We start from the raw sequence: 8,368 nt of genomic DNA, 5'->3' as shown, positions 1-8,368 counted from the left end.
TTTTGTTGAGTCTAACAGGCATTCTTTTTCGAAACTAGGTACTGTAGCTGCGGTTTGTGAAAAGAATCCTCAAAGAATAAACCTTTTCTCTTTATTACAATTTGCCTCTTGAAAGTTTCTTACACCTTTTGATGCTGTTTTTATTAACCTCTGAAAATTGCTATTACAATTGGTGTCAGAAGTGTTGGATCCCGTGCGGAATCTTCTTCTCCTGGTCCTGAGAACGGATTTGACGGAAGTGTACAACCCCGGCAGCACCAGGCGGCCGGTCTCATACCTCGACGGCTTGAGGTAGAACTCAACGGGTTAAGGGAGAGAGAGCCAATTCCCGCATTCAGGACCAAGGGAAGAACTCCCACCAGGATCAAAAGAATCCGCGGCAATTACAGAAAAGAGAAAGCATCTCTGGGTAAGAAACGGCAAATTGTTTAATTGATGTTGAGTGTAAATTGATAACTGTGAGTGAACGTGAACTATATTGGCTGAATTTGTCTTTTGGTACGAGCAGAGAAAGTTTTGAGGGAGAAATTGATCTGACAAAATCAGACCGGTCTCTACAAAAAACGAGCTCGTAGGTGGACGGAAGTACCACAGTTGATTAAATAGGTGAACGGAAGAGTCACAGATAATCACAGAGCATATTTGCTAAAACCTGGCTGATTTTGGGTGAAAAAATAGGATCTGTTGAAGACGTTTGACAGAATAGTAAGACGCGCGTCAAAAGGAAAATCCAAAAGAGGAGATTCAGCCAAAATGGGGTCATCTAACAGTAAATTAGACCATTTTTACACACCTATTTTCTGTCAAATGAGAAATAATTATGGTGGTAAATGTATGGTTGACATACAAAAACTGGTCAAATATCATGATTTCCCCGAGGCGGGGATCTTGAGTAAGATAAGACTTAATGTCGTAAAAGAATCAATAGAAAAGAATGAGGGAAAACAGAATGGTTGCTGTGTGTTAAACATGTATGCAAGGGATGTGAACAGACTATAATGTGTTGGGTAGAAGAGGCTGATAGGCGAGAACGAAAGCAAATACAAAAAGAACTGGCATATAATGTTGAGAATGTTGTATGTGTGAAAACAGTTCCACTGGAACAGAATGCTACTAATGAACCGAATGTATGTGCTTCTCCACACATGACCGAGATGGCAACAGCTCCGCCGCCTGCCTACAATACAACCCACTATCCCGTAGCAGAGATAACGGCCCTCAAGCTGGACCTCGATCTGGACCGCTCCACCGCCCCTGAGAACCGCACAAGAACTGGAGCAGGACAGACAACAAATGGCACAGCGAATGGCAGCCCAAGAAGAACAACTCGTAGAAGCAAGAGCACAAATTGAATTGACATTGGCAGCCCAAAGAGCAGCGCAGGCAGAGGCAGATGCAAGAGCAGCGCGAGCGGAGGCAGAGGCCGCAGAGCGAGGTCGCTGTGGTTAAATCTCTCCGGCATTGGGGACTGGGAGAAATAACATTTTCTTGACGCTCCTGTGGATTCGAGTGGATCGTTCGACCCAGCGGCCACGGCGATGAGACAGAGGTGCGACCTCCAGAAGACGGAAGGAGAGGCATTTGACATCTGTCTGCCGCGTAAGAGATCACCACGTCCTCCTGTTCCCCCGCGTCCTGTTCCACCAGTCCAGGACTGCAAAAGGTGTGGGGAAAGCAGTCATTCGCGGCGGCTGCAAAGTCCAAGTCCGCTAACCATCCAATGTCAATTTATTTAAATGTGGCCAAAGCCACTGAACCTATTAGTTCCTCTTACCACCCTGAGAGGTCACTGTGGCTAAATCTCTGGAGCATCGGGGACAGGGATAAATTCCTCTCCCGATTCCACCACATTTGTTTCCCCACCTGCGAAGTGTGGATGTGGAATTTGGGTGGGCAAATGGTTCTAAGTTGTGTTCAGCCCAGTTCAGCTCCCCCTCAACACACAATGTTCCGTGGATTGCTGACAGTCCAGAATACTCATCCACCAAAAGAATATGGTCTGATGGGCACAATCACAAGTTCTCAAATGTATTGTCACAAAGCACATCTTTTACATGGGTTGGTTGGGACACTTACAACTTACATACCACGTCTCTGGGTGTAACCGCCCAGAGTGAACTAGTGTTTTTCCTTGATGCCTCGCCACAGCCAATCATTCTGCATGATTATTGGCTCACAGATATTGACAAGATTGGCCCCTTAGGTATTGAAATTTGGTACGAACGACAACCTGTTTTTTGATACTCAATGGTATCAAGTCAATTCGGTCGGTGCCTAAAAAGTATCAAACTCGATACCCAGCCCTACTTTTACCCCCTCCATTTTCTTCAGAGGAGCAGAAATTGCACACTTTGTGTCCTGTACAACCGTTACGGCATTATGTAAACAGGACACCATCGTTCAGGAAAAATTATCAGTAATTCGTTTCATGGGCCGATCTCATAAGCCGATCTCGAGCGCCTTTCCCACTGGATGGTGGAGGCGATTGAATTGGCCTATACTTCTATGGGTCTTCATTCCCCGGTGGGCTTAAGGGCTCATTCTACAAGGCGTATGGCTACCTCAGGGCGGTGTTCAAGAGGATTTCGGTATGAGATATTTGTGCAGCGCCAAGCTTGTAGAATTGAAATAATCCAAGATATTTGAAACGAACAAAGACATTTGCTCAACTGTTTTTCTACCCTCTCTTTCCAACACAAGGACTATTTGGAGTTCCCAAAGACACAGATAGTGATCAAAGCCTGTAGGCCAATATGTGTGTACTTTGGGGGTCGATGAATTGTCACACCTTTAGTATGGTGGGGGAAGTTTAATTATCTGATTGGTCAGTTTGAATGTCTCACAATTGGGTTTTAGTCACAAGGTCGGGAAAGGATAAAATAAGATTGAAACTGTTGCTCTGTCTCTTTTATGCTCTGGCTCTCTTTTTCTATGGGTCCTCTCTTCTCTCTCTCTCTTTACATCCTCTTTCCTCTTACTCTCTCTCTCTCTCTCTCTATCTATCTATCTATCTATCTATCTCTCAGGTAACATTTACATGCTGGGTAAGATTAATGGTATAAGTTATCATCATCTCATACATCTATTTTGTAACTATTTTAAGTGTAACCATAACCATATTTAGTCATTAAACCTTTTCATTTACAAATAATGTGCTAACTAGTTTTGATTTGGTATTGACTTTGAAGTGCTACATATTGCAATACAATATTGTCACTCTCTATAGCAACACTCTCCCAGATTATAAGCTATTGTAACTGTGCTTATTTCTGTCAGTGGTATAAGTGGCAGTGGGTGGAATAGACAAGAAATGTACAGTTTTCTACCATCTTGCTGACAACTTTTTTTTTAGTCATTCGGCAGTCTTGCAGCTTGAACCTCTGCAGGAATTCCACCCTTACAAGCTGGCCTTCCCCTCATACATTTGTTAGATTTTACTGTCTGGATGTCACTGCAACCTCTATGGCTCATGAAGTTCTCAATGTTGGTTCTTTGGAGAATCGAAAGGTTATCTTTCTTTCTTGCTGGGTCTGTTCAGCAACTTTGGAAAGCATGCGTTACATGAGTTGGCTATATCATTTCCATAGAGATATACCGAGTGTTTGCTTGAAAGAGAACGTTAGGTCACTTGCGTAACCCCGGTTCTCTGGGAACAGAGCAAGGTATCTGACCAAGCTTCCCTACTCACATAACACAGGGGAAGAGCATGCTTAGAATACCGTTTTGGGTTTCATAGCTGTATATATAGAGAGGGGGTGGGCTCCTTATCATGAGCTGTGATTGTAACTGTGAGCTGTGGTGTAGGCTAATTGGTGCTTCCAAAGTCTATCATGCCTGGGGATGTATAGTGAGATACATCGCACTGTTCACAGAGAACCAGGGTTACACAAGTAACCTGAGGTTTGCTAATAATGTGCATACTTACAGATTTTAAGATGATGACAACAGGAGTGAATGAGATGAAATCTTATTGAGAGATGACAGAAGTGTTGCCGTTTATGATAGATATATCCAGAAACATATATGTTGCCAAGGAGCACCACTGACTTAAAGGGGACCTATTATGCCCCTTTTCCCAAGATGTAAAATAAGTCTCTGATGTCCCCAGAGTGTTTATGTGAAGTTTTAGCTCAAAATTCCCAACAGATCATTTTTTACAGCATGTATAAATTGTCACTTTTTGGTGCTCAGAAAAACGTGCTGTTTTAGTGTGTGCCCTTTAAATGCAAATAAGCTCCTGCTGCACGGCACAGGGGGCGGAGCTTCATGAGCTCGCGCTCAGTCTGTCAAGACAATTTCATCTCATGGAATGATGATAATATCAGAAACTTTCAGTAACGGTGTTCATTTCGACCCGGAGTCAGACAATAATGCCTACAGAGTCAAAGTGCTGTATGGAGATGGAACAGGTATAGTTTAGTTTAATTACGGTTATAACGTATTTGTCATCTGCTTGTATGTATCCACTATTAATAGCCTAGAAGTCTGCTGTTTTGGACCAGGTCCGAATGATGATCAAAAATATACTGATGAGTTTAATCAAGTTTATTGTGCATCACACAAAAGATGAAGCGTCAGTTTTACTCCAGAAAATCACTGTAAGAGCTGAGTAAACACAGTATAAGAAGTGCGTAAGTACATAAACGAATTTTGGAAGAGTTGAGGGAGCATTTTCTTTGAAAACAAAATAATTCCACCTCGTCTTCAGCGGCTGCCTCAGATTTCGGGAGTAAATAGAGAGAGCTATGTGGATTAATACATCCAGCCACACAACACCTACTACGCTTGCGAGACATTCTCGTCAGTGCAGCAATGGCGGATGTGTACAACTCACTGTGAACTCGACCAGGCCGGGTCTATGTTAAAACGGCAGTGTCTGTCAACACTTGTGGGCGGGGCCTGTGGCTTTAGTGACGTCACTAAAGCCGCATTCTGAAAACAGGTCGTTGGGAGACACTGCTGATGATTTATGGGGATTAATAAAAAAGGAGTGAGTGGATTTTTATCACTGTTGGGTGGTTGTGTACTGCCAACACACATTTATGTCCAAACAGCATGCAAAATTGAATTTTGCATAATAGGTCCCCTTTAAAGATCTTCCACAATTCCCTAACCTCAATAGAGGACAATTGTAAAGTTGTTAAGACATACAGGTTGTTGAAAAAGATAGCTTATGTTTTAGATTTTTGATTTAATTGTTTTATAGATTCAAGTGTTTTTATGGCTCTGTATTCCCCTATTGTTAACTCAATAAAAAATGTTTCAGCCTAAATTCTATCTGTTCATCATCAATATAGATATATATTTTTTATAGATATATTTTTTTTAAAGTGGCGTTGATATAAGAATGGCTGTATTCCCTAGTTGCTTGAAACATTGTTGTTAGTCATAATTACTTGGATCAATCAGCAATTGTAATTCAGTTTCCAATTCTAGACATGCCCCTGTGTCTGTGTATGCTGTGGGTGCTTCTCAATATCCCTCCTCGTCTCCTCTCTCCTCCGTCCTCCATCCTATGACCCGGAAATTGATCGAGCACAGCCATCTTGAAGGACATCTCAATTCTCTAATTGCACCGCGAGGAGTCGAGGATCGAGGAGTGAGGAGGCTTCCAGAGGAGTCATGAGCGAGGATACACAGGTGTATCCTATGCGGAAGAGTTTTATCGACTAAAACGTGACGCACGTATAAATTCTCCTCCCCCTTCACATCGGTCACAATAATTTTGATTTATACTTTACTTTTGCAGTTTATATAAACCACACACCTCACATATTTCAACAGGGTATCTTTCTTTATTATTATTTATTATGAATTTCTTAAATAAACAAATTTCAACAACATGAGGGCAGATCCTCTGAGCGCTGCTGATGACGCGATGAAGTGACGCTGGAGTGATCAAGGATTCCAATGTATAAAAAAAGCTTTCATTCGATCCCTCCGTCCTCGCGTCTTTTCCTTGCAGCCTTCCCTCGCATCCTACAGAGGGCGGAGCTGAGACGCGAGGAAAGGAAGCGAGGAGAGGAAACGAGGATGCACAAATAAGAATTGAGAAGCACCCACTGTCTCTTCATACTCTACACAGATTTATGCCAGTAGAGATCCACTTCCTGTAGAGTTTAGGTGTAAGAGGTTATTCATAACAACAACTTGTAAACGTGGAATTTTCTGAGAGCTCCGACTTGTACCACGTAATTGCTGTACCACCTGACCATTTTGTCATTGATAGTGTTGCCATAGAAACACTCAATCTTCTGATTATGTCATCTGGGTGACCGCAGTGCTCCACTCCTCCAAACCTAATCAAACACACCTGAACAAGCTAATCAAGGTCTTCAAGATTAGGCTACTAGAAAGCTACACGCAGGTGAGTTTCATCAGGGTTGGAGTTACCCAGACTTCCTTGGTTCTATAAATCTTTGGACAGCAATTTATGTTACGGGATTCAGCAGCAGCAGTGTAGTTTTGTGTGCCTCACTGTCCCTACTGACTGATTAATTAAGTGCATTTTCCAGTAGAGTTGATTGTGAGATCACAGGTCGAGAGGATGACAGCTCAAGTGCTTGTTGAGTGTTGTTTTATTGTGTCTGTCTGCATGTTTGAGCATAAACCACGCTGGAGTCATAGGTGAGAAGATCTTTTAGCTTTAGTACACTGCCCTGGAAGAAATGCATAAATAAATGCCTTACAAAATATGATGTTCAGTACAATTAGTTGTAATAGTAAACTTATGAACAACATATTGATGGATGTCTTCTTTCTGCATTGTGCTTCTATAACACGCCTCACCAGTAGTGGGGTAGGTTGTAATGGCACTCTTTGTCTTTGAAACTAATTGTCAGTTTAGTTCTAAATGGTATTTCTACTTGATTTGAAGCAGAGAAATGTATGAATATGTTCAAGTTTGAGACGCACACAGTGAAACCCCTGACGTATGCTGAAAATTTTACAACAACACTCCTGTGATGTCTGGTAAAGCTGACGGTCGTGCCGTGGAGGATGTACTTGTGCTCGAGACTGCTCTGGATGACAATGTTAATTAAACTGAACTAAATGTGAAACTATAAAGAAGAAAGACTGAACTAGTATTTTCTTGTAAAACCTACTCTGATCTTTGACCATCTTTGACCACTTTTTTTCATATCACTGAATGAAAGTCTCATTACTGTATGTTTCTGTCATGTTTCTGTATCACAGCAAAGCCAGGACAGTGTCCAAGCACAAAATCTGGAGGAGGAAATTGTGCTGAGTTGTGTTCCTATGATAGTGTCATAGTGACTGTCCGAAACATGAGAAATGCTGCAGCAATGGATGTGGACGTCAGTGTATGGCTCCATTTACAGGTATTTGTTCTATTAGTGTTTGAGTCAGCCTTCTCGTTATTTCAGTTGGATTTATTTTATCATTCACCGTGTATTGAGTATTGAGCCGGTAGCACAGTCTCAAGCACAGGATTGCTTTACAAATTTAATGGATGAATAATAATTAAAATAAATTTCTTTATGTACAACTTGCTGTACATCTAAGACTGAATGTTGTTAAACGGACTGACTAAAGCTGACTATCTGAATCCATGCAGTGAAGCCTTCAGCTGAACCGGCAAAGCCTGCAGTGTGTGCCGAAAACTGTCAAACTCACCCTGATGCCCCATGTTCTGGCCCTAAGGGGGGTCCTCCAGAGCCTGTATTGATGCCTGCAGCCGAAGCAGTATGTGCTGAAAACTGCCAAAAAAACTCACCCTGATGGCCCATGTTCTGGCCATAAGGGGGGTCCTCCAGAGCCTGTAGTGAAGCCTGTGGCCGAACCAGAGAAACCTGCAGCCGAACCAGCAAAGCCTGCAGTATGTACTGAAAACTGCCAGGAAAAACTCACCCTGATGGCCAATGTCCTGGCCCTAAGGGGGGATCCTCCTGGCCATAAAGAATGTGGCCATGCATGCAGTTAATGGTGTTGATTTTTACTACTGATGTATGGGATGTTTTTCCTGTTTAACAAATAAATCTCATACTTTAGTAAGTCACTTTTTTTTTTTTTTTTGCCTGAAGAGTTTCATTTTATATTGCAACAGCTGTTGCCCAAAGTGATCCACAATAACTAAACACAAATAACAGTACAAAGAAAAAAACATAGACAAGGTAATAATCAAACACCCAACACTTCCAAGATGCCCAGGAAGTCTTAAAAGATGCGCTTTTAACATGGCCTTAAATTTCGGTAGTACTTTGCTGACCTTACAGAAAATGAGAGTTCATTCCAAAGTTTGGTTCCAACATGAGAACTCTGTCGCCATTATTTCAAGATAGGTTATAAAATGCCAGCATGCTAGAATGATAAGAACTGGCAAAATTGTGACATCTTATAAACAAGT

At 42.0% G+C, this 8,368-nt stretch overlaps 1 long non-coding RNA gene across 1 annotated transcript; it reads left to right on the top strand.

Moving 5' to 3' along the window:
- Positions 1 to 6,379: 6,379 nt before the first annotated feature.
- LOC311303540 lies at positions 6,380 to 8,368 on the top strand. The gene is made up of 3 exons (XR_014629782.1): positions 6,380 to 6,627; positions 7,198 to 7,343; positions 7,580 to 8,368. It is a non-coding gene; the product is annotated as an uncharacterized lncRNA (long non-coding RNA).

This window comes from Rutilus rutilus (assembly GCF_951802725.1).
Source record: "Rutilus rutilus genome assembly, chromosome: 14".
Lineage (NCBI taxonomy): Eukaryota > Metazoa > Chordata > Actinopteri > Cypriniformes > Leuciscidae > Rutilus > Rutilus rutilus.
This window is presented reverse-complemented; position numbering and strand designations above follow the sequence as displayed.